General features: G+C 41.2%; 1 non-coding gene across 1 annotated transcript; it reads right to left on the reverse strand.

The window, feature by feature from the left end:
- Nucleotides 1–744: 744 nt before the first annotated feature.
- Nucleotides 745–875, reverse strand: LOC111742302. Its single transcript, XR_002781258.1, has one exon. It is a non-coding gene; the product is annotated as a small nucleolar RNA SNORA19 (small nucleolar RNA).
- Nucleotides 876–7170: the final 6295 nt, after the last annotated feature.

Below are 7170 nucleotides of genomic sequence, written 5' to 3' on the forward strand. Positions count from 1 at the left end.
GTGCATGCAAATGCATGCACATGTTTATTTTATTCACTGCATTACCTGTAGTGTATAGCAGGTAGTAGAATCAGAAAATATTTGTTGGATGGATAGATGAGAGAATCTTTCCAGTCTGTGGGATATTCCCAGCTGCCTTCTTCAAGATTCAGAAAACTGCATCACCAGGCTTAACAAGGTGTGACATTCCCAAGTACAAAGATGGATGCGACCTTTCTAGGGACACTCGAAACTTTATTAAAGACAGACTAAACTATTTCCCATACCAAGTCAGCAGTAAGTATGTCAAATGAAAAGGCCCTGGATTCTGGGTCAGGACACCCAGGTTCAGGTTTAAATTCTGCCATTTTCCACTCATGTTATCTTAGGCAAGTTATGGATTTTTCTAAGCCTCAGTTTTTTTCCTCTATGAATGAAGATAATACTTCATAGGATTATAGGAATATTACGTAATATATGGAATGTATCAAAATTTAATTGGATATAATTCTATGAATGCTTATCGATCCCGATGTGGGACAGATCTCCATTAAAAAATGTAATTGACATAAATTTTTCATTCCATATATATGTTGGATAAGAAAATTCCTATTAAAAAAATTTTTTTTTACAAATCCATTAAATTGAAAAAGAATTATACTTTCTATGTAATAGATACTAAAACATCTGCAAAACCTTTTTAGTTTTAACATACAAAAACATCGCAATGCAAAAGAATACAAAGTGTGATGCGAAGCTATTGATTCTTGTCTGAAGGTGACTGACAGCGATGGCTAAAAATTAGTCGTGCTGCTAATTTACCTCCAAAGGTTCGTTTAGCACATCAGAAATATCTTTTCTCTTGACGTAAAGAGAAAAGACAATGAAATGTGCACCTTATTTTAAAATTTTTGATGAAGACACTTTTTCTTTGAAACTATGGACATCAAAACTATATATTTTTCTTGCTAATGGAAGATAATGAATGGATTTTTTTTTTCCATGCTCGATGTTGAAATAGAGGTGACAAAGAGAAGGCAACCGACCCATATGCAGATTACATTTCCATGGAGAAAGTAGACAATCAAGTAAATAAGTGACTAAAATCCGTAGAAGTTACAATACCTCCTGGGAAAGAAATAGCAGCATCTGTGACAGAGTCATTGCTGCGGTGAAGATCGGATCAACTTCAAGACAGAGGAATTTGGGGAGGCCTCTCAGAGGAAGTGGCATTTCAACTAAAAGCTGACAGAGGATCAAGATGGAGCCACCTCTGCGAGGAATGAGGGCAGAGGTTAAAAATGGGTGGAGAATCGCGTCATAGACGAGTGTGGAAGATTGAGTAATGGCCTCTAAAGATATCTAGGTCCTCATCTTTGGATCTCAAATGCTACCTTCAGTAGTGAAAGAAACCGTATATATGATTACCATGGTCAAAGACTTGACTTATCTAGCCACAGGGACCGAAGCTAGTATGTGAGAACTGTGCATTCTCTTATTATTTTAGAAACAATTGGACATCGCTCCTCTACTGGGTTGCATAGTGTTCCCCTTAACTTCATGTTCACCTGGAACCTGCGAACCTGACCTTATTTGGAAGTAGGGTCTTTGCAGATGTAATCAGGTGGGGACGAGGTCATACAGGATTAGGTGGGCCCACATCCAATGACTGGTGTCCTTATATGATGAGGGGAATTTGGACACCAGCGACACACAGGGAGAATGCCTTGTGAAGACAGAAGCAGATGTAGAAATTATGTTCCCACAAGCCCAGGAACACCAGGGATTGTCAGAACCGCCAGACGCGAGGAGAGGCATGGGACAGACTCTCCTTCCGAGCCCCCAAGGAGCCAACCCTGCCTCCATCTTGATCTTGGACTTCTGGCCTCCACAACTGTGAGAGAATCCGTTTCTGTTGTTTTGAGACACCCAGTTTGTGGTATTATGTTACGGGTGCCCTGGGAAACGGATACATCTTCTAACATGTACAAATTAAATGATGGACCCTGACAAATTAAGTTTTCGAAACCCAACAGAAAAAGTCACACTTCCACATAGCCAGTGAAAATGTTGACTGTTTTCCAGATTTTGGAGTTCTGGAGGTTTAAGTTAGTTACCACAGCTCCTGGGTAACTCTTAAAGCTTTGGTACCAGGTGAGAATGAGCATGGAGTAACAAGGACTTTGAACACATATCAAACTTAATATCAAACCGAGAAGGGACAAGAAAGACTGGAGGGAAGGTTGCATAAAGTGGTGCCATGTCTTCTGTAATTCGTTTCTTGTAATTTTTGCCTTGGGCTGGACAGGGAAATAATAGACACTACAGAATTCAACTCTTAAAAATTCCTTTTCCATCACTCTTTTCCTCGTTCCCATCAAGCCCACCTGACCTTTGTTGCGTTGTACAGGACATAGAAATGCACTTGGAATGTAATCAGTTGCTCATAGCAAGGCTGGGAGGAAAAGGATGCCTCATTTTGTGAAATAGAATTGTCCTTGGAAGTTTTTCATTAAAGTGAATTCAGAAGTAATACTGTTTTTTCCTTTTAGTTTTTCTATTATAGAATGAAATATTTCTTCTCACAAAGGAATAATTATACCCAAGATGTGTTCAAAAACTATTTAAAGGTAGATACATATATCCTATTAACAAACAATATATATTTTAAAAAAGAATATCATATATTGACAATAGCAAAAAATATATATAGACTACCTAAGATTAAATTAAAAAACATGCAAAACCTTTACAGAGACATAAAAGGAGACATAAATAAATGCATTAATGTACCATATTCACAATGAAAAGAATCAATATTATAAAGATGGCACTTGTTCCCGCGTTAATTCATAAATTCAGTTCTAATCAATAACTGAAGACTTGACACATTTTTCATCACAGACATTTTCAAACTTCGCAAATTAAAGAGGGTCGTGTGCTGAACCCACATCCCATCCTCCGGCGTTGACAGGTGTCACCGTTTGGCGGTCTTGTCACCGCTTCAGGATTTGCAGGGGAGAGTGTGCTGTTTGATCTTCCCGGACCATTTTAAAGCAGAGCCAGACATCATCATGCCGTTTTCCCTGTAATTACTCCAGTTTATGTCTCTAACTGATAAGTACTGATTTTTAAAAAACAGAACTACTATTCCGTTATTACCTTAAAAAACAAGTAGCAGTTTCTTAATACCATCTTGTTTGCCATCGCGTTCGGGCTTCTCAGGTTGTTTCCAAAGACAGTTTTTTACAGTTAGTTTACTTGAATCAGGACGTAAACAAAGTCCTTACATCGTACTTGACCGTCATGTCCTTTAAGCCTCTTTATCGTATACTGGCCTTCCATCCCTTTATTTCTCGCAGTTGATCTGTGGGGGGGTGTGTGTATGAGCGCGCGTGAGTGCCAGTAGTACGAGCTTGATCCCTCTCATAATCCTGCCACCTGAGCTTTTAGCGTTCGCTGCTGATTATTGCCTAGCACTGTGATTTCCTCAGGGATTGAAAAACAGTGCACTTCTAATTATATCATTCCGTATGCTTTTATTAGCTAGAACTCTTTATAGAACTTAACTCTCATCAGCTGTATAGTTACCCTGAAATAGTTTCTACTAGAAGGGCAGGATACATGCTCAATTTTTTTTTCTTTGTCAATTTTCGGAGTAATGAGCTGATGCCTGCTTGCTTATCTACTGCCGCATAACAAATTACCCCCAAACTCAAGGAGCATAAAACAACAGCCATTTCATTATACAGCATGATTTGATAGGTCAGGAATCTTGGAGCGCTTGGCTGGTGATTCTGGTCTGTGTGGGAGAAGACGTTTAACTGGCAGGTGGGCTGGTCTGGACAGTCCAAGATGGTTTCCTCAGAGGGGATAGTTGGAGGCATGGGCTCACGTGGGAGTGTTAATCAGAGGGCCGGCCGGCACATGTCCCTTTAGGATGGAGGGCCCAGCATAGTTAGACTTTCTCCTTGGCAGCCCGGAGTTCTGGAGAGAATGTTCTAAGAGCCTAAGGTTTAAGCTGCAAAGCTTCTTATATCCTAGCCTCGAAGTCTCAAGATATCACTTGTATTGCATTCGATCGGTCAGGAAAGTCACCAAGGCCAGTTTGGGTTGAAGGGAAGAATAGGAAAGAAGCTTTAGCCATCTGGAATCTACCATAATACCCCAGCAAATCCTACAGGGACCAGTGATTTTTAAAAATTTGACGTCAGTATTGATTTATGATACGTATTTGAGGTACTGAACCTATGTCAGTTATTAGTTTTTACTGATATTTCAGTTATTAGTTTTTACTGATAGTTTAGTTATTAGTTTTTACTGATATTTAATTGTCACATGTTTGGCCAACTGGGGCCCCTTTAACTTGGATGTTGTGAACTTTTGACATGACTCCATTAATTTTTTTGAAATTCTTTTATTGTGGTTAAGAAAATATAAAATTTGCCATCTTAACCATTTTAAAGTATGCAGTTCGGTGGCATTAACGGTATTGTGACATCATCGCCATCTACAGTATTTCTAAAACTCTTTCATTACTCCAAACACCGGCTCTGCGGCCGTTTCGCAATGGCTCCTCACCTACCTCCCCGCCCCCTGTAGCCTCTGACTCCCTTTTGTCCCCATGAACTTGCCTGTTATAGGCATTTCGTATACGTGGGATCATGCAAGATGTGTCCTTTTGTGATTAAGTGATGGCTTCCAAGCTCTCTGTGTGTTGGAGTGGAAACCGGCAGCCCCGTTAGTTCTTCGAATATTCGTTCTCCCTGTTTTTGTCCCCTCTCCTTTGGAACTCCCGTTGTCTGCCTGCGTGCACTTGGTGGCATCCCAGAGGGCTCAGAGAGTCTGCTCATTGTTTTCGCTTTCTTCCTGTTGTTTTTCCAACTGGGTCCTCTCAGTTGAGGTATCTTCAAACGTGCTGGTTCTTTGGCCAGTTCAGTTCAGATCTGGGTGGAGCCGCTGCAGTGAACATTTCCTTCCAGTTACTATATTTTCCGACTCCGGAGTTTCTATCTGGTTCCTTTTTTTAATGTCTATCTCTTTTTTGAAATTCATTATTTCACGAGACATTGTTCTCATACTTTAATTCTTTAGATGTGATTTCCTTTCGTTCTTTGAATGTATTTATGGTAGAATATTTAAAGTCTTGGTCTAGTAAGTCCAAAGTCTGGGCTTTCTCTGGCACAGTTTTTGTCGACAGCTCTTTTTCCTGTGTATGGGCCATAATTTCCTGTTTCTTTGTGTGTCTTGTAATTTTTGGGTCAAAAACTGGAAAATTTTAATGATTTAATGTGTAAACTTTGGAACTCAAAATTCCCCATATCCCCAAAATATCTTCTTACTGTGCGGCTGCCATGTGTTTGTGTAGTGACTGTTCTGCACTAATCGTCTGAAGTCTGTTTCCTTTGTTGTGTGTGGCCGCCGAAGCCACTGCTTGGTCTGAGTAGTAGTAAGCTAATGACTGGACAAGGATTTCCTTAAATAAGTCTTCCAGGCTTTCGTGAGTAGCTCTGTGTGCAAATTGGGGCACACTTTCAACACTCAGGTACATTACTGGTTTGCCTTCACCTTCTAGTTGTGTGGGCCTCAAGGTCATTCCGAAGTGCGAAAGTGGGGCTCTCTCAGGTCATTCCTGGGAGGCACATAGCCCTACTTATATGTGCAAAGTTCTGGGTCCTCAGGAATTTCTCTAATCTTTCTAAAACCCATGGACATCTCATTCGATAGACCTTTTAAATTTTGGCTGGACTCTTGTTTGCCCAACTGGTATGGCAGACTTGGAGCTGAGATGTTAATCAATTGCAGCTAATTGTTTTTGACTGCCACCCTGGGGATAGGGCTTTTCCTGCTAGTGGGCTCTGCATGACATCAAGTAACGATAATGCCTTGTGAGTGGGGCTTTTCCAGGGAGCCGAGACATGTCAGATAGTGACGGTGCTCTGCTCCGCAGATGGTGCTTTTGAGGAGGTCCAAGACCGGCTGCTGCAGGGCTGCTGGTTCTCAGTCACGGCAGCTGGGAGCTGCTGCTTTGCGATGCTGCTGGTTTTTAGGGCCACTACAGAGCTGAGGAAAAGAGGACACAGCAGACCACATTAAAATGCCACAGACCTGGAGCCGTTCTAACCAAGGTTCAGCAGTTTTCCTAGGAGAATGTTCCTGAGGTTATTGTAAGCGTTCGGTTAATTTCCAGAATTTGAAAAAGTTAATTTTCACAATTGTGCCGACATTTTCATTGTTTTACGGATGAGAGGGTTTACACAGGTCCTCACTCCTCTATGCCAGAAGTTCTGCTTCCCCTCCCCCACGTGGATGGATTTTACTAGCAGTGAAAACAGTAAGTCCCCGAAGATTACACGCGTTTACTCATTTTATAAACTTAGAAACAGCTAAAAGAACACAAGTATACATGTATAAATACATAAATGTATATAATGTTTGCATCACACAAAAATAAGTGAGCATAAAACTACAAGAAGAAAAGTGTGAGGTTCCAGGGAGTCGCCACCTCAGGCGGGGGCAGACTTAGGGACTGGATGGGGTGCGAAAGGATTTTTATGTTATAATCGAGATCCAGTTTTATTTTGGGGTAGTGGGTTTGTGGGTTTTTGTTACATTATTAAAAACATGTGTAAGCAAAAATATTTTATAATTATGATTATTTTCACATTAACATGTAAGATGGGGAATCTACACGTAATGGAATTTGATAAAGGAGCTTCAGCTTCAGCTTTTAACGTCATTGTTTTAATGGCCGGAAGACTTACTTAGCGAGCACATCTCTACCCAGTGCCTCCACTGGCCTAGCTCCAAATCAGGACAAGACAGGGATGATGATGAAAGCAGCGACAGCTGCTGGTGCTGTCTTGAGACGCACAGTGGTCTAACACTGCCCCTGCCTAGGTCCCTGCCACCCCCTGGGTCTCAAGGCCCTCAGCTCCAGGTGTGTGCTCGGAGGGGTTTAGCTTCTGGAGCCGTCAGCAAGAGCCCAGTACACATACACACGATGCTGCCCTTATTAAACTCTATACTTAGAACATGATGTTCACCGCTTGTACAAGTGTTCAAGAGATCTTTTAGAGTAATGAAGTGAAGATTTTGGGGGAATACCCAAAACCATAGTCAGGATGAGCTGAGCATAAAATCATGGAGGAGGCAGGACCAGAATGGAAAGGTAACTAAGACTATTGAAAT

This window comes from Pteropus vampyrus, unplaced genomic scaffold (genome assembly GCF_000151845.1).
Source record: "Pteropus vampyrus isolate Shadow unplaced genomic scaffold, Pvam_2.0 Scaffold90, whole genome shotgun sequence".
NCBI classification, from domain to species: Eukaryota; Metazoa; Chordata; class Mammalia; order Chiroptera; family Pteropodidae; genus Pteropus; species Pteropus vampyrus.